This window comes from Pinus tabuliformis, chromosome 1_2 (genome assembly GCF_031772625.1).
Source record: "Pinus tabuliformis cultivar Carrire ecotype Pingquan chromosome 1_2, CPIR1, whole genome shotgun sequence".
NCBI lineage: Eukaryota > Viridiplantae > Streptophyta > Pinopsida > Pinales > Pinaceae > Pinus > Pinus tabuliformis.
The window spans coordinates 62,322,212-62,342,663 of record NC_142298.1 but is presented as its reverse complement, the minus strand read 5'-3'; the positions used below and the strand labels follow the sequence as shown (position 1 = coordinate 62,342,663).

Sequence of the window (20,452 nt, the reverse complement as noted above, 5' to 3'; positions counted from 1 at the left end):
GACTTGAGCAGTTATGGATTTTTTTTCATGAAACCTAGAGATAAAGATATGAGAGGTGAACAACCGGGGGTTAGCCACGAGAACGGGGAAGAGGGAGTACCACCTAAGAGAGAAATAATAGAATAATACTGCTAGGAGGGTCATCCTGAGCTGGTTGGAACTAGTGTAGACTTTCTGGTCATATCTAAAAGATTTGTTGAAATTCCAGACTGGACGAGGGAGGTTTAGAGGTCTGTGAATGAATTAGCTGGAGAAGGCTATAAAATTACCAACTGCACTGGGAAAGAAGCAAGGGGGGAATCCAGATGAAATTGTCGATTCCAGTGGTAGGGAGGAACAATCCCATTCACATTCCATTTTCCTGGTTTGGTTGTGCACAAATCAGATAAGTCTTGATCCTTTGTTGTTGGTTTATTATTAAAAAGTGTCACTAGAAAATATAATTACAATAAATTCTAATATCTCTGTTATTAGTTAAGGAATAAAATATAGCTAGTGAAAATTATGCTTGTTGGGTTCAACCTTTTTGTTATAAATTTGTGAACAATCTTTACATAGAAAGAAAACTATGTTAAGGTTGCAAGTATAAGGGAAGAAATCATATTGTTGTTACATATATTTATGTCAGAACCCAATGGTTTAGTGGGAACTGAGCAACTCTGAAAAATGAGTAATGAGGGGGTAGGGAGTTGGTAATCTGCCAACTGCTCTTGTAACTGGATTGGTCTTGGACCTGTAGCCTTTAATTGAAATGACCTTAAGGTAAGTAAGAGCCCGATATCCAGTAGTTTATTTCTCGCCAAGTTTTGTTAAAAATAAAAGAAAGAAAGTAAATGCATTCACCAACATACAAGTAATGATACGGTATTTTAACATACAACTACAAGATTCAAAAGCAATAAACATGCATTAACTTGAATAAACAATATCAAATTTAATTTCCAGAAGAGTGTTAAGCCTAAGATCTTGGCAGCATCGTGTTAATTAGTAAGAAAGCAAAATTTCTTTAAATGACAGCAAATCCATTAAACAGTCCTAATACTGAGTAATAAACAGTAGGGTTTAGGCCGTTGTTGAACCAAATGGTAATGAATCACTTAAATGTAAAAGCCAATAAGGAAAGTAAAAACAGAGCACTATAATAACCGCAAACATACCTCTGTAATTAAGACATTTGGGTGATGAAACCCTCAATATACACAAATGTAGATTTAGAAAACAAAGATCTGAGACAAACCTTTCAGTAATTACAAGCTACAGAAAATAAAGAACAATAAGAATTTATATAACTGTAATGAACTTAAACATGTTCATTTCTATACCCTGAATGAATTTTCTTTACAGGGGAATTGATAATGGAGGAGTTCCTTCATAATTGTTCACAAAAAGAAAACATAATGGAAAACCCTTGTCGTCTGAGTGACAATATACTTGTCTCAGTAAAGAAAACTGAAGTACAAGGAGACCGTGGCCTTAAACCCTTGGGCTCTAGCCATCAACAGTCTGAATCGTTAAATAGACATTTACAACAAGGACCAGAGAGGAAAAAATATATGTGCAAAACTGGTGTTGAAGGGTAGTGCTTGTGGGCTAGCTCTACTGCTCCAACGGCACAGGAAACTGCCATAAACTGCTCAACCTGCAAACAGAAGTGGCACAGGAATCGCCATAAACTTCTCAACTTGCAAAAAGAAGATGCCTTCAGATAACATTGCATATGATTATAAATTTAAATAACTGTATTGTGAGATGAACAAGCCAAGCAAATGGTTCTTACCTGATTTTCTGGGAACTCAATGACATGGTCGAATCATGATTGGGGTCAATTCACCCGGGCACGGACGTGGTAGTCTGGCAAAGAAGTTTGAAGAACCCCAAATTGTCGGAGGAAGAAACAAGAAACCATGGAAAAGCCATGCACAGTAAGGACAAAGCCGAGGGTAGTAAGGGGTTTGGAAAAAGATAAAATGTCCTCGGAAGCTTTTTGCAAGCAACCACAAAAGAGAAGCTAGAACTATAACAAGTAGAAGAATTACAAGTTGAAGGAGAGCCATAGCATGACGGAACAACCATATCTGGGGAAAGGATTGCAGAGCGGTGTCCAAACTCTGGTAGGAAGGAAATGAACTCTGCCTGCAGCAAACCCTGCTCACCGTTACCCTAAACCTTTGTCAGAAGACCATATCCGTTGGATCAAACCTCGGCCATCCAACCGTCTGATCATCGCCGAGTGGTGCAATGAGCGTGTGTACACCTAGAGGGTCTCTCGGGATATGAGAGCCACCAGGAAATTCCAAATTTATCTATTAGCTTAGTCCTTTCTCAAATTGACAGGAAATGGAAGTATGTATTAAATATTTGGCTCGGGACTTTAGTCCAGCTGGTGTAACTTCAATATAAAGTTTAAGAGAGTTAAATTGTAGCCAGATAAGATATGTATGTATTGTGCATTAACTGAGAGTACATTTAGTTATCTTATAATGACAACATTAAATATGATAAATGATTAAATTAATTACAGTCCTTACGTAATTTTTTATATGGTTTTGGTAGTGTGTGTTACACAGATAAACTACTTAAAATATATATATATATTTTAAAAATATTTTAGTAGTGTATTATTCAAATGAAAATCTGTCATTTTACATGAGGTGTATAGGTTAAACATGGATTTGATTATATATATATATATATATATATATATATATATATATATAATGATAATATATAAAAATGAATCAAATCTCTATATGTGCACATCATTTTTTTATTTTACATTATAAACAAATTTTGTGTTTTTTTAACATTTGATAAATCCAAAATTAAAATAAATGTATACTAATTCTTAAAACAATTAACATATGTACTAAAAAACTCAGAAAATTAAAGAATTATAAATCAAAAGTAATACCATTTTTCTTAAAATGAGATAAAGTTTCTTTTCCAGAAGAAAAAAAGGTTGCTTCTATTAATAAAATGAGAAAAGTTTTGAGTTATACAACACTAATTTATACCTCTTTTTAATATCACCTTGACATTCTTACCACTCCATACCTTGCATATAAGTACTGAATCTAAATAAAAACACTTAACCAAATGATATATATATATATATATATATATATGAGAGCCACTAGCCTAGATCCATCTTAACCTGGATCTATCAAGCACCTAGAGGGATCAAATCTCTTAAGGTGCAAACATTTCCTCAAGTTTTACACTCAAAAAATAGGTTTTCACCTCAAGAGATTGGATCCCTCTCAGTGCTTGATAGATCGAGGTTAAGATGGATCTAGGCTGGTTATAATTATCATTTCAAATAATATATATATATATATATATATATATTGTTAAACATAATATTCTATCAAATTTACCCTAGTCTAATCTCTCTCTATATATAATAAAAATAATTATATAAAGATTTTAATGGATATATGTTTTCTACTTTTAAGTGATTCAGCTATGTATTAATATATTAATATATAGAATGTGAATCATAAATAATTAGGGATATCTGTAATTCATCATTATTTAATATTGAATTGACATATAACATTTTAAATACTAATATAAAAAATTATGATTATATATATATATATATATATATTCTCTTAAATTTACCTTAGTCTAATCTATCTATATATATAATAAAAATAAATATATAAAGAGTTTAATGGATATATGTTTTCTACTTTAAAGAGGTTGGGCTATGAGCTTTGCTAGGGTTTCACTGTGCTAGGGTTACAGTGTGCAAGGGTTCGGACCCGCTGCCCACATTTTGCAGTGCCGAGTTTCTTGCTCACACACATCTCTGCCGCTGTCCCTCATGTTGCCTTCTGACTCACGGTCCCATGTCACGCTCTCCCTAGGGAAGCAGGTTGGCCCCCTCCTTCAAATCCATTTTAACCGACGTCCATCACTCGAATGCACGTTCCTCAACAAGCACAGGAAACGCTCAAGGAAAAAAACCTGAATTGCCAATGCTGGGAGCCCAATGGAAAACGCGCTTGAAAGGTCGATACCTCCCTAAGGCCACAAGAAATCTCTGAGTAGTGATCTTGAATCATCGCCTAGAACAATCTAGGCAGTTCATGCAAGATCATGCCATCATTTGCAAATTCATGGGCATTTGGCCCTGAGAGGCAGACATACTCCGTTGGATCCTACTCAAATGGCAGTTGAAAGCCCCATTTGACCTCCGCCTCCGACCCAAGGGATTCTTCATAGCCATATTTGAATACTTAGAGGAACGCAAGAACGTTCTCAACAATGGGCCCTTTTATATGAATAGTGTTGGCCTCTTTATGCTCCCTTGGGAACCTTGTTATAACCAAGAAAATGAATAGTTCCTTGCAGCTCCCATTTGGGTGCGACTATATTCTCTGCCAGAGGACTTTTGGGAAATGGACATTCTGGAATCGATCGGCAACTCAATCGATGATTTTGTTCAAGTCTCAGAGATCACTCGGCATCAGAGGTTCTCTTCTTACGCCCGCATCTGCATGTACATGAATATATCCCAACCCGTGTCAGAATATGTAGAAATAGATTAACAGGATGAAATCTAGTCTCAACCTCTAGAATATGAGCACGTTCCTTTCAAATGCAGACTCTGTCATGAGTATGGACACTAGTTTCGGGATTTCCCTCACCAGGCCACTCCTCCTGCTCCCCTCTCCTGACTACCTCCCTTGAGGGCTTCCAAGAAGTTCCTAAGCAACGTCCTCCACTCGTTAAAGTCCCTCCTTCCCAAGCGCCATGATGCCTAGCTTAGAATGCACCGGGCCCTTCTCCGTTGACCCCTAATATCCCCCCAGTAACCACTTTTCCATATTAGCCTATTTGAGCATGAAAGAGAAATGAGTAGCACTTGTAGAGGCACCTCCACCCCAAGCGGCCATGGAGGTTGTGGTCGATCCAAAAAACCCTAAGCAGAAGTAGCCAAGTAAACGTAAGTCCCCGGACGGGCAACCAAAAAGAAAAGAAATACAACAGGTCCTCGCCTAAATTCTCCATGACTTGGAGCATGATGTAAAATTGTACCAACTCGACTCTAATGAACGGGTAATGGTTTCCTATCTTCGCAGCTAGGTCAATGATGGAATGGCAGAAATTCCCCAAGACAATCTTGACCAATTCAACCAAACATACAAGGACTCGGATTAGTGCCAATCTCAACAAGATCGTCCCCCTCATACGACCCTTGCCATCTCGGAAGGTAATGGGTGTAGCAAAAGGGTGGAATCTGAATCGAATTCCAGTTGTTATCACTCCTCCAAATCTTTAAGGCTGAGGAAGAGTCTAGCTGAGGTAACCATAGACCAATCTTTTGACTTGGTAGCTAGACCTACCAAGCTAGAGAGGGCTCTCTCCAAAGGATCACATCCCAAAAGGGCTGAATGGATAAGGGTTTTAGGTTAGATATAGTAGCTCAGTGTTTTAATTTGATTTTATTGGGGTAGTCACTCAATGAGTGAATTAGGTCAGAGAGTGAACTAGGTGAGGGAAAAAGAAAATTAGAATTGTAGACATCTGATGGGGAAAGGTAAGCAAGTACTTTAACACTTTGTAGTATATTGATGAAATGGTTTAGATTGATGAGGCGCTAGAAAGAGCATGAAAACCATGAATTCTTTTTAAACTGAAGAAATGAAACAAATTATGATGATTTTCCCAAAGTAGAGCATAGAAGATGTATTCTGTTGATTACACCTTGAAAATCAAACATATTTAGAAGTGAAATGGATCATGGAAGATACAAAACATTCACACACATGTAACTGAAGAAGAAACAATATCAAAATACCATGCCACAGGAATCCCACCAAAATAGCTGCAACTCATCCAATATATTCCATGCCAAAGTCTGAAACACTAGTACAACATCCAATGGAGTCCAACCTATAGAATGACTGAAAAAGTACATGATATAGGCCTCAAAAAAACTCCTCCCAGCCTCAAGGGTCGAATCCATGAGAGGAGGAGCAGTTCCACCAAAAACTAAACTGATAGCTAGAGTGTAGGGTGGTCAAAGTGACTCATCCCTCACTTTTTGGAAACTGATTCATTACATCACCAAAAGAGTTTTCACCTAATGTATTTACCCTAGGTAACAATAAAAACATCATTATTACATTTACATCCATCAAGTACATGGGTAAAAATATGATTTATCAAGTTGAAACTGTCAAAACTGAGAAAATTTACAAAATGAAGAAACTCAGAAAATTTGTGTCAAAAGCGCAGCGCCACTATCCTAAGCGCAGTGCCAACTTCATCTCCACTTTTGAAGGGGTTCCCGGTGCCCAAATTGAGCGTAGGATAGCTCATTGGAAAGATTGACCTGTTGAGTTTCCAGATATATGATTACTTTAAAAAATGGTGAAGTTATTTCCCTCCAAAATTTGATTCTCCCAAGACTGATCAAAATCGCAGCGCCAACCTCCAAAATAGGGCAGAAACATGATTTTTGGGTGTTTTTTGGCCTTTTGACTACCCAGTTGACCCAAAAAAGCTTAGAAAAGTGGTTTTCCTGGCTATATTTGGCCTTATAATCCAACGTTGTTGGACATTTTGCATTTGGATGTCCCTAAGAAAAGCGCAGAGCCTAGGGCGCTGCGCTTTTGGCAGTGTGACTCGTGCACAAATTGCCAAAAATGCACAAAACTCCAAAATTTTCCAAAATTGCTCAAAATTCTTCAAAATTTAGCCTGAAGAATACTCATGAGGTATGATAGGTGATGGTTGATGCCTCAAAAAGGATTTCAAGTTTATCTTCCTCCTTTTGCTTGGTTAGGGCTTCAATTTTTTCCTTTGCAGCTTTGAGTTTTGCCCTAGCAATCCTTTCTCTGTTGGCATAGTGTTTTGCCATCTTCTTCTGAATTTCATTTTGCTGGTTAGCTTTTTTTAGGAGATTCTCTAGATGTTGATTGACCTTATCAAGCCAATGCTCCCAGTTTTCATTGACCAAGATGGAAAATTGCTCATTCAATGTGAGCTCATTAGCAAGCTCAACTTCCTTTTTCTTCTCTAGTTCTAGAGCTCTTTTCAGCCCTCTAGTTCTAGGTCTTTTTCTAGTTTCTTGCTCTTCTTCAGGCTCACCATACCTGTCATAGGCCTCTTCTAGAAATGCCTTGACTTTCATTGCTTCCCTCTCTGCCTTGATGAGCTTAATCTCCATGACCTCATGTTTGGCCTCAAGCTGCTTATTTTCCTGCTCATAATATGAGATGATGTATTTTTCCCTCTGCAAGTTGATCTGGAGCTCCCTGATGAGTGCATCTTTTTCTTTGATGACAATGCTTGTACTCTCACTGTCATCATGTTCACCTAGGTCAACCAAGTCAAAATCCTATTCTGTTTCATGGAGGTCCTCCTGCTATTGCTGGATCTCTACCTCTATCATCTTTTCTTTAGATTTGTGTACCTTCTTTTTGATAAAGAAGGCAAGGCCCCTCCCACAATTTGTGGGGAAAACACCTCCCTGTGGCCTCTTCGATAAGTAGCTGCGAATGTTCTCACATTTGTGCTCTTAGGCCTGATGACCTCAGCTCTACTAGGTGACCCTGCATGATCATGAAATGGTGATGATGGTGGTGATACTGAGGGTGGCTGATCAGATGGAGGAATAGAAGTAGTGGGCTGAGATGGAGGAGGTATGGCTTCAACATGATGATCAGTGGGATGAGATGAAGAAGGCATACCTTTAGTATGTGGAGCTTGTGGAGTAGTGAAAATGTCATTGGCAATGAAATTGTCCCATGAAATATGCAACTGATCAAGGTGATGAAGGACAATGATCTTGATCAATGAGTGATGGAAAAGGTTATTCATTTGTTGGTCATAATCTCTCTTCTGCACAATGGAGGCCATTTTTTCTATACTTCTAAATAGATAGTATGGGATATTGAGGAATTTGACCCTTGTGAAATTCATAAGCAGTTTTATATGGTAGTTGTAGAGCCTAGAGAGCCTACCTTCACAAGAGAAGTACTTCATGATGATTTTCATCATGGGAGAATGCTTATTAAGAAGGTAGCTGAAAGGGAACAACCTCCTCCTCTCATTTCTGTACAGTGGTTTGATGAATGGTTCATAATACTAATCCTCCAAATCCTTTGATTTAAACCACCTCTCACCCATGTTTGGAATCCCTATGGCAGCAACAATGATAGAAGTATACAAAGTGAAGGTCACTCCTGCTAGGGTTACTTGATTATCTTTAAGGTTTGATGCAAAGAGTCTGGTCAAAACAGGGTGATGTTGAACTCTTTCAATCATTTTGCAAAAATCAAAGCAACCCACATACTGAAAACATGAGACGGCCATTGGTGCAGCCATGAGTTCATTTGTGTTAGTGGGCTCCAGCCTTAGGATTCTACCTCCTTTGTGTGGCCTCCTATGTTCTCTTCTTCTTGTGTATCCTCCTCTTCCATATAGTCTTTGTCTTCCTCCATAGTGTTTGTTCAAGATACCCTAGTGACAAGGTAGGTGGGAATGGGAAGTGGAAATAGGTCTAGGGAATAGGGATAGGGCTATAAAAATTTAAGGAGATGAGGTGGTGGATTACGGAACTATGGGAGGTGATAGGAGGTGAAAATGTGAAGGGAGTTGGGAATGAAAATTAATTTATAGGTTTATGGTAGAGGCTTCCTAGGGATTTTAGAAACCTAGGTCTTAGGGTTTTATGGGAAAAGTGTTTAGGGACTAGGAAATGATAATGTAAGGGTAGGGATGAATTTAATAGTGATGAAGGGAGGTATTGTAGGGTTTATGGGCAACAAATTTTAGGATAGGGGTGAATTTAGGGTTTTGTCCCTTGCCCAAGGGCCAATTTCGCTTAGGAATCAAAACACTAAAAAGAAATGTTGTTTGCAAGTGAAAATGGGTGGAAAATAGGGTTACTTACTTGGTAGAGGAGTAAACAAAGCCTTGTTGAGATTTTGAGAGGACTTCGAGGTGTTTTAGCACTTTCGAGGCTTCACTGGGCAAAAGCGCAACGCATCCCTTCTAAGTGCAGCACATTCTTCCTAAGTGCAACGCCAAGAAAATTTCCGCCTTTGAGCCTATAAAATCAACTTTTTGAGCCAAGGGAGTGTGAGCTCGACCTTTGAGAGTGAAAATGGATTTTCTTTTGATGTCTTGGTGGCTTTTATACTTCATGAAATTGATGTTTTGGGCCTTGGGACCCACTTTCTTCCTTTTATCATTCAATTTACTCTTGGAACCTATACCTTTACACTTTGACTTTTCTTTATCAAATTGATCACTTGATATACATTGGGAATACTTTGACCTTTGAATTTTGGTCCTTTGGAATTTTGGAATTGAGTTCATAGCTTGGGAAAAGTTACTTATTACATATAATGACATAAAATTACATAAATATAAAAAATATGATTACATCTATGCTTTTGAAATAAAATTACAAACTGAAACGAAATTATTACTTGAAATCAAAATTAGAGCTTTGGCAACCACGGTTACATGCTTGCAAGTACTTTTTAACTGAAAAGGGATATTATGTTGTTCACTCTCATAGTTTTGTTGACCTTAAGCAGTGAAATGATGTTTTATTGGACCTTGAAAAAAATAAAACCTAAATGGCTCCATTGTCGGGGATCGAACCCGGGTCACCCGCGTGACAGGCGGGAATACTCACCACTATACTACGACGACAGTGTAATGGGACCTTGAATGAATAGACTCCATGTGGACTTGACTGACACAAAACATTATGAAATGAGCCTTTATAGTCAATGTATGATCAGTAAGACACATGAAGGTGGGCCAATATTGATTTTTGAGAGAGAGAAGAGATTTTGACATAGGGCTACCATGAGTGAGTAAATTTTTAAATGAGGACCTAGGTGGAATGACAAAAATTTCAAAATGGGACCCTAATATGATATATAAGAGGATTTTTAATCACTGATGGTAGTATGCATATACAGACTCTAACATCGGCCTTTTGGGGATGGAAGCTCCTTGGAGGTGTCAAGAACATCGTAGACCAAGTGCCTAACCATGTGGGCCAATACGGTCAAAAAATCAAACTGAAATGCATGACTGGCTCAAAACTGAGTTACTTATCTGAAGACTGAACTTTGAAAATGGAAGAAAATCAATGAAGCTCCATGGCCTTCACTTCGGGCTTCGAACTCCAATGATTTTCTACTTCACGCTTTGTAGAAAATTAAATTGTTATGTACAATGAAACTGGCCTATCTCAAAAAATATAGTTATTAACGAGCATACCATCGACTAGTCCTCCTAATCATGGTTCTCCATTCATCTCATCCAATAAGAAAGAATTTTGTCCTCGGAAAGTTGAAATCTGATAAGGGCCTTTCCACAAATTTTTGAATTTTCCATGCTTACCCTTGTCTTCATTTCTGGCATCCCAACGAAGCACCACATCTCCAATTTCGAAATCATATTTCTTTATTTTCTAGTCATATATTCTCTTTATCCTCTCATGAAGCTTAGAGGTGTTCTAAAATACCTCATCTCGTGTCTGTTGTAGGTGAATCATTTGATTGATCCAGTGTTGAATATCATTCTCTTCACTTCCCGCTTCTTGTAACAATTTCATTACTGGGACTGCTAATGATGAAGGGAAAGCAATATCTACTCCATACACAATTTGAAAAGGGAAAAGTCCAAGATATTTCTTACTACTCACCCGATCTGCCCATAATGCATTGATCAGATTTTTGTGCCAATTCTTTTTGTTGGCCTCCAACATTTTCATGATGATGTTGATTAAGGATTTATTGCAGGACTTGGCCAAACCATTTCCTTGTGGATAGTATGCTGTAGAATGTCCCAACTTAATGTTGTATTTGTCACAAAAATCAGTCATATTTTTATACTTGAATGTTTTCGTGTTGTCTGTGATGATCTTATTGGGACAACCAAAATGGGACAAGATACTAGTTTCTAAAAACTGAATGATAACTGAATCTGTTTCTTGCTTGGTAGGAATTGCTTCAATCCACTTGGTAAAGCAATCTGTCGCTGTCAATATCCACTTGTGTTGTGCGGATGATGATGGGTTAATCTTGCCTATGAAATCTAGGCTTCACTATTGAAATGGTGCATGAACTGAAATAGGTTGTAGAGGAAAAGGAAGAAGTTTTCTTTTACCTTGGAAAACTTGACACTCGTGACAACTCATCACTACCTTGTAGATATCTGCAAGAAATGTGGGCCAATAGTAACCCACTCTTAGTACTTTGTTTTCTGTGGTCTTCCAATACAAATGGCCCCCATAATCCCCTTTGTGAAAGTCATTTATTATTTCTTTAGAGTCATCTTCGGTCAAATAGTTCAACAACACACCTCCAGGATATTTCCAATAAAGTGAATTGTCCATAATGCAATATTTAGAAGCCTTCAACTTCAATGACCTGCTCTTAGCCTTAGACATGCTTAGAGGGGGATTTAGATGTTGCAAAACATAAATAATATCAGAATGTCATGGAGATGATAGAAAGATATCAGATACCTGAATGAGATCTACTTCTTCTTGATTGTCGGATAATGCAGCTACAAGGTTGATATCTAGAGCATTGAGATTTGACTCATCCATGATTTTGGCTAAGCCTTGACCCTTGATCAGATTGGTAGGCTTGATCTCAAGGTCATATTCTAATAAGGTTGCTATCCATCTACCTCTTCTACCTTCCGGGTCATTCTGCACAAGAACTTCCTTTACCGCTGCATTAGGCACATAAGCAAGAGTATGCGAATGTAAAATGTAAACTCTTAAATCTTTCACCACCTTTACCAAATCCAAGGCTTATTTCTCAATGATGTTGTACTTAAGGGTTGCATCCTTGATGTTGCGACTAAAAAATGATATTGGAAGCTCGATTTTATCCCTTTTCTGCATTAATACTGCTGCCATGGTATGCTCAGAAGCAAAAGAAAATATAATAAAATCATCAAAGTAATTAGGAGTGATTAAAATAGGGGCAGTGGTTAAGGCAAGCTTTACTGCATGAAAGGACTTCCAGGCTTCTTCGGACCACTTCACATCACTATACTTTTTCAACATATTGGTCATTTCTCTAAGATGTTCAACCAAATTAGGAATAAATCGGCGTAAGAAATTCATCTTACCATTGAATGCTTGGATTTATTTCTTATTGTGGGGAAAATCAATTTGCTGAATAGCTTCTAGCTATGAAGGGTCAATCCGGATGCCTTCCTTCGAAATGATGTGGCCGAGAAGTTTGCCTTCCTCCATAACAAACAAACTTTTCTTCGGATTGAGAGAGATCCCGAACTTTCTACATTTTTGAAAAATGACTCTTAAATGATGCAAATGTTCATCATCTGAATGTGAAGACACTGTTACATCATCTAAGTATACAACCAAGAAAACATCTTTTTCATTGGAAAAAGTTATGTCCATGGCACGCTGAAAAGTGGCCCCTGCATTTTTTAGACCGAATGACATTTTTGCATATTTGAATGTTCCCCAAGGTGTGGTGAATGTTGTCTTGTCCTAATCATCTTCATGCACTAAAAATTGATTGTAACTAGAGTGGCCATCCAAAAGTGACAGTCAGGAAGCGTCGACAACTCTCTGAAGGATCTGGTCCATTTTGGGAAGCGGATAATTATCTTTCAGAGATACTTTGTTTAGGTTTCTGAAGTCTATGCAGAGCCTAATCTCTCCAGTCTTTTTTCTCGTCGGGACTAGATTTGATATCCAATTCGAAAATCTGATGGGAACAATGATGCGTGCCTTGAAAAGTATGTTAATTTATTTCTCTATGGATGGTAGCAACCTTGGGTTAATCCTTCTTAAATTTTGTCTAAAGGGCTTTTGATCAGGCTTAATCGGGATGGTATGCTAAATTATTTTCTTGTCATACTCCTTTAAGTCTACATAATCCCATGAAAAAATATCAGAAAATTGAGAAAATAAATGATTATATTTTTCTTTTACCTCGAGAGATAATGTTTTGGATAGCTTGATCATTTTTTGTTTATCTGTTGTTCCAATGTTCACGTCTTCCACACCTTTCTCAGTAGGTACTAATGTAGGCTTCCTTGCTACATCATCTTGATCAAACAAGTCTTCCAAAGGTACAAGACCTTTCAGAATATTGTTGTCCTTTAGCTGTAATATATCAACTTGGGTTGCCTCGATGACTTGATCATCCTTGTTGTAAACTTCATCCATGGAACAATTCTCAAACTCTCCTTCACTCTGGAGAAAGTTATTTACCTACTTGTCATCCCAGAATACTTGCGAATATCACAAGTTGTCAGGAACAGAGGGCCGATGCTTGACATGAATCTCAAATTTCTTGTTTGAAAAATGGGGATTTTGAAATTGCTTGTAGCTGTAGCCAAAGAATATGCCATAAGATTCTGACTCTTTGGTACAACCGAAAGTGTATATTCCGGAAACATTCTCAAAATATCTAAAACAAAATTTCTATATTTTCTCATCCACAGATGGTGAGCTTGATACTCTCCTTTAACTTGCTTGATCACAAGTTTTGAATCACCATACACTGAAATTCTTCGTGCACCCAATCTTTTCAAGATCTTTAAACCCGTGATCAGTGCTTCGTACTCTACCTCATTGTTCGTGAAATCAAAAGCTAACTTGTATGAGCATAATATAACATTATGAAGGAGCTCACCTTGTTGATGATGTGGACTTCGAATCCAAATGCCCATGCCTGCCCCATATTTCCTGAGAGCACGATCAAAGTCCATGGTCCAAAGACCGTGCTCCACTTCTAAGGGCTGTAAATCTGGTCTCTGCTTTGGGTCAATTTTCTGAACTTTCTCTTCAAGTTGTTTTGAATTTTCCATTACCTTCTCTGATAGCCTTTCTGAGCCTTTCACTTTCTTGTCCAATGGTTGTTCAGATGAACTTGGCATCTTTTCTTTTTCCTAATCTGAAAATGTCCTTATACAATTGGAAATCTTTGGTACATCTTTAATTTCCACAAGTTAACTATCTACATAATTCAGTCCACTATCATTATATAAAATAAATGACTCTAAATCTGTATGTACAACATTTATAGGATGATTACTGGGCTTATACTTGCTATTTATCATGAATTTCATTTTGGTTTCTCGGTACAATTTCCTCAATTGTCCGAAAACCGGGATGGTGGCATAGTAGAAGTCTAATTGTAGTGTGCCTCTTAGTTTCACTCCCCAAGATCTTGACAATAATATACCAAACCATGGTGGTATATCAGCTACCACCACATCCATTAAAACATTCTTTGTTGGGATTTGGTCCAGGGATACTACCAAATCTTTGATTAGACCAAGATAACGAACCTTACCAGAATCAAAAGAGTACAAGTCATGGTATTCACGAGTGATATCTAGACCCATCCTTTCCATGATGACCTTGGGCATTAAATTATGGGAGGCTCCAGTTTCAAGCATGGAGTTATGAGGAATGTACTCATGGATTCTTAGACTCAGGTAAAATCGAGGAACCTCACTATCTTCTGACTGACCATCTATGGCTGGACGAAAAACCAATTCAGGATGGTCATCTTCAACATTAACCATGTCGAACATAGGGTCAACTTTCATCATTTTAACTATATCAGACTTGTAATGGCTATTTTTGAAAAGTTCAGTAAGAGGGATTGACACTTTAAACTTTGAAATTTCAGTTTCTAAATTGAATGAGCTGGATTTGTCTACCTCTTTTTGGATGATGTCTCTTTTCTCGGGCAGATCTCTTGGTGTCTGATCCTTCTTCTGACTGTCATGGTCCTTGTTTGGATTGCTTGTAGATGGCTGATTAACTTTGCTTTGGTTAGCTGCTACCAGCTCTTTACCTTTGCTTTGATTACCTTGAGGATTTGTTTTTTGTTGGGTATCTTTATGCTGCGATGTCCTTTTCTGAATGGGAGTGATTGGGACATATCTATTCCTCAAGGAATATTTCTTCTGCTGAGAGCTGAGTGCATTTAAGTATCCTCTTTGATAATCATCGGATTGAGTTTCCAATGCATTGTCATTCGCCAGTATGTAGTCTTCATCCTTAGGATCCTCCGTCTCCTCGACATACTTCTCATTTTCAGTCAAGAAAATGGGATGCTAATCTTCCCTGAAGAAGTGATTTTCCTCGACAATTAGGGTTGTTTCATCATCAAACTCTCCTTGAGCATAATTCTGCTGTAAGGGTGTCTGAATTTGGATTTCTAACTTGTGGCTCCTAACGTATATCTGAATTTATCATCCGGTTGACCATCCTCTCCATGGTTCTGATCAGTGCATCTAGTTTAAGATTGGTGGAAGAAGAAGGTTCTTTTTTTATGGTTACTTTCTTTTTCGGCTTCTCATGTTTTAATTGAGACTTTTTAACCATCAAGTTCGCTTCCACAATTACTGTGTTATTCTGCATTTCTTCCATAGTTGTAGGATCTCTTTCCCTTAGTTGATAAGCCATCTTCGGATGAAAGGCATCCGAGTAATGTTGAAGCGCCAAATCAGGTGTTGGTTTCATGTTATCTGGAATGATATTATAGATCTGATTAAACCTTATAGTGAACTCATGAACCATCTCATTAGGATTCCTTTTCAATGTGTTGCATTCCTCCAAGATCTGCAATGGATTTTTCTTTTCCCGCCACCTGGCTAGGAAAAACTCATTTAACCTCTGAGGGGTATCAATGGAGCCCGCTGCCAAACCATGGAACCATTTTTTCACATCTCCAGAAAAACTTTGAGCCATTAGTCTCATTTTGGCATCGTCATCATCAACCTCCTCTAAGTCAATGAAATCAACCATTTTGTCAATATGTTGCTGTGTTGTGACTCTCGGGCTGCCATCAAAAAGAGGAAGTCTATGGCCATAGGTCTGAGGTAAAGCTGCCAACTGACCAGGTAATAATAAGGGTGCAAATCTTGCCATGACTGCTGGGGGATGGTGAATGGGAACTACAATGGGTTGTTTTGGTTGGGATGAAGATGGAGGTGGCGATACGGATGTTTTTGGAGGTGCAGTAGGGGGTATGGCAGAAGATAAGATTTCAAGCTGATACTGAATATAGGATTTTTCCATTGTAATTTGTAATTGATTGGCTAGGCTTTGAAGTTTCTCAAAATTAGACCAAACCTCGTGCTCAAGTTTTGAAGACTGAGAAGTAGCAGAAGGTTGATTAAACAAAGACTTTGAGGTGGGTAGGTATGAATCAAACTTTATGGGATCAAATACTTCCTTTGTAAGACAAGACTCAGACTTCGAACGAAATAGGGATAGCTCAAATTTAATGTCAAAAGGAATATCCTCAATACTAAGTATCTGATCTGGCAAGGAAGTGGTCCTTTCCAATTTTGTGCTTTTAGTCTCGGGGAAAGGGACTTTAGGCTTTATTAACAATATTTTAGTATCATCAACCGGAGAAGTAGGATTTGGGTTAGGGTTTGACTTGGTATATCTTTTCGGAGACAGTATCTTAATAGGGTCAAAGTCTATGTGAAGTAAAAAACCTGAGACTTTGAGAGGAACAAAGATATCTTCAAATTTCACAGCGAAGGAAAGTCTCCAATAGAGAAATTTAAATTGGTAATGATCAAAAGCTTACCAATGGAATGAAATTTGATTGAACTTGTGATTTCCAAACTTCCTCTCTTTTTGAACAAGCTGTGAATATCTTCGACTGAATCAACTGGATCAGGATGTGGAATTTTGTCTTGTTTGTCTCCTAGAAGCCAACTCTACACTCTTGACACTGCAATTATGGAATCAGCCTTTATGAAACTTAGTCCCATCATCCAAAGGACCAAATTCCGATGAAAACTAGTTGTACACCCAAGGAAAATGAACATTTTTTTCCTCGACAATGGTGCCAGTATGTTATCACTCCTCCAGATCTCTAAGACTGAGGAAGAGTCTAGCTGAGGTAACCACAGATCAATATTTTGAGTTGGTAGCGAGCCCTACCAAGCTGGAGAGGGATCTCTCCAAAGCATCATAGCCAAAAGGGCTGGATGGATTAGGGTTTTAGGTTAGATATAGTAGCTCAGGGCTTTGATTTGATTTGATTGGGGTAGTCACTGGATGAGTGAATTAGGTCAGAGAGTGAACTAGGTTAGGGCAAAAGAAAATCAAAATTGCAGTCATCTAATGGGGCAAGGTAGGAAAGTACTTTAACACTTTGTAGTATATTGATGAAATGGTTTAGACTGATGAGGTGCTAAAAAGAGCATGAAAATTACAAATTCTTCTTAAACTGAAGATATGAAACAAATTATGATGATTTCCAAAAACAGAGCATAGAAGATGTATTCTGCTTATCACACCTTGAAAATAAAACATATTTAGAAGTGAAATGGATCATGGAAGATACAAAACATTCACACACATGTAACTAAATAAGAAACAATATCAAAATACCATGCCACAGGAATCCCACCAAAATAGTTGCAACTCATCGAACATATTCCATGTCAAAGTCTAAAACACTAGTACAATATCCAATGGAGTCCAACTTGTAGAATGACTAAAAAGTACATGATATAGGGCTCAAACAAACTCCTCCCAACCTCAGCGGTCAAATCCATGAGAGGAGGAGTGGTTCCACCTAAAACTAAACTAATATCTAGAGTGTAGGGTGGTCAAAGTGACTCATCCCTCACTTTTTGGAAACTAATTCATTACATCACCAAAAGAGTTTTCACCTAATGTATTTACCCTAGGTAATAGTAAAAACATCATTATTACATTTACATCCATCAATTACATGGGTAAAAATATGATTTGTCAAGGTGAAATTGTCAAAGCTGAGAAAATTTACAAAATGAAGAAACTCAGAAAATTTGTGTCAAAAGCGTAGCGCCACTGTTGTAAGCGTAGGGAAAACTTTAGATAGACTTTTGAGGGGGTTCCTAGTGTCCAAATTGAGCATAGGATAGATCATTGAAAATATTCGCCTGTTGAGTTTCCGGATATACACTTAGTTTCAAAAATGGTCAAGTTTTGACCCTCGAAAAGTTTATTCTCTCAAGACTAATCAGAAGCGCATCGCCAGCCTCCAAAACAAGGCAGAAACGTGATTTTTTGGGTGGTTTTTGACATTTTGACTACCCAGTTTACCCCAAAACGCTTAGCAAAGTGGTTTTCCTAGCTATATTTGGCCTTGTAAATCCAATGTTGGTGGACATTTTTCATTTGGAGGTCCCTAGGAAAAGCACAACACCTAGGGCACAACGCTTTCAACAGTGTGACTCGTGCACAAATTGCCAAAAATGCACAAAACTCCAAAATTTTCCAAAATTTCTCAAAATTATTCAAACTTTAGCCTGAGGAATGCTGATGAGGTGTGTTAGGCCATGAGTGATGCCTCAGCAAGGATTTCAAGTTTATCTTCCTCCTTTTGCTTGGTTAGGGCTTCAATTTTTTCCTTTGCAGCTTTGAGTTTTGCCCTATCAATCCTTTCTCTGTTGGCATAGTGTTTTTCCATCTTCTTCTGAATTTCATTTTGCTAGTTAGATTTGTTTAGGAGCTTCTCTATATTCTTATTGACCTTATCAAGCCAATGCTCCCGGTTTTCATTGACCAAGATGGCAAATTGCTCATTCAATGTGAGCTCATTAGCAAGCTCAACTTCCTTTTTCTTCTCTAGTTCTAGAGCTCTTTTCAGCCCTCTAGTTCTAGGTCTTTTTCTAGTTTCTTGCTCTTCTTCAGGCTCACCATACCTGTCATAGGCCTCTTCTAGCAAATCCTTGACTTTCATTGCTTCCCTCTTTGCTTTGATGAGCTTGATTTCCACGACCTCATGTTTGGCCTCAAGATGCTTATTTTCCTGCTCATAATATGACATGATGTATTTTTCCCTCTCCAAGTTGATCTGGAGCTCCCTGATGAGTGCATATTTTTCTTTGATGACAATTCTTGTGCTCTCACTGTCATCATGTTCACCTAGGTCAACCAAGTCGAAATCATGTTCTGTTTCATGGAGGTCCTCCTCCTGCTACTGCATCTCTACCTCTGTCATCTTTTCTTTACCTTTGTGTACCTACTTTGTTGATGAAGAAGGCAAGGCTCCTCCCACAATTTGTGGGGAAAACACCTGCCTGTGGCCTCTATGATAAGTATGTGCCAATGTGCTGACATCTATGCTCTTAGGCCTGATGACCTCAACTCTACTAGGTGACCCTGCATGATCATGAAATGGTGATGATGGCGATGATACTAAGGGTGCTAATTAGATGGCAGAATAGAAGTAGTGGGCTAAGATGGAGGAGGTATGGCGATGAGATGAAGAAGGCATACCTTTAGCATGTGGAGCTTGTGGAGTAGTGAAAATGTCATTGGAAATGAAATTGTCCCATGAAATATGCAGCTGATCAAGGTGATGAAGGACAATGATCTTGGTCAATGAGTGATGGAAAAGGCTATTCATCTGCTGGTCATAATCTCTCTTATGCACAATGGAGGCCATTTTTCTATACTTCTAAACAGATGGTGTGGAATATTGAGGAATTCGACCCTTGTGAAATTCATAAGCAATCTGATACGGTAGGTGTAGAGCCTAGAGAACCTACCTTCACAAGAGAAGTACTTCATGATGATTTTCATCATGAGGGCATACCTATTAAGAAGGTAGCTAAAAGGGAACACCCTCCTCTCATTTTTGTACAGTGGTTTGATGAATGGTTCATAACATTGATCCTCCAAATCCTTTGATTTAAACCACCTCTCACCCATGTTTCGAATCCCTGTGGTAGAAGAAATGATAAAAGTAGACAAATTGAAGGTCACTCCTGCTAGGATTACTTGATTATCTTTCAAGTTTGATGCAAAGATTCTGGTCAACAGAAGGTGATGATGAACTCTTTCAATCATTTTCCAAAAATCAAAGCAACCCACATATTGAAAACATGAGACTGCGATTGGTGAAGCCATGAGTTCATTTGTGTTAGTGGGCTCCAGCCTTAGGATTCTGCATCCTTTGTGTGGCCTCCTCTATTATCTACCCTCTTCTTCTTATGTATCCTCCTCTTCCATATAGTCTCTGTCTTCCTCCATAGTGTTTGTTCAAGAGATCCTAGTGATAAGGTAGGTGGGAATGGGAGGTGGAAATAGGTCTAGGGAATAGGGTTAGGGCTACAAAATTTTAGGGAGATGAGGTGGTGGATTATGGAATTGTGGGAGGTGATAGGAGGTGAAAATGTGAAGGGAGTTGGGAATGAAAATTAATTTACAGGTTTATGGTAGATGCTGCCTAGGGATTTTAGAAACCTAGGTCTTAGGGTTTTATGGGAAAAGTGTTTAGGGACTAGGAAATGATAATGTAAGAGTAGGGATGGGTTTAATAGTGATGTAGGGAGGTATTGTAGGGTCTATGGGCAACAAATTTTAGGATAGGGATGAATTTAGGGTTTTGTCCCTTGCCCAAGGGCCAATTTTTCTTAGGAATCAAAACACAACAATGTAAAC

General features: G+C 38.2%; 1 long non-coding RNA gene across 1 annotated transcript; it reads right to left on the bottom strand.

Moving 5' to 3' along the window:
• Window positions 1-1,162: 1,162 nt before the first annotated feature.
• LOC149204425 (uncharacterized) lies at window positions 1,163-2,395 on the bottom strand. The gene is made up of 2 exons (XR_016252370.1): window positions 1,778-2,395; window positions 1,163-1,639 (listed from the first exon to the last, which is right to left on the bottom strand). It is a non-coding gene; the product is annotated as an uncharacterized LOC149204425 (long non-coding RNA).
• Window positions 2,396-20,452: the final 18,057 nt, after the last annotated feature.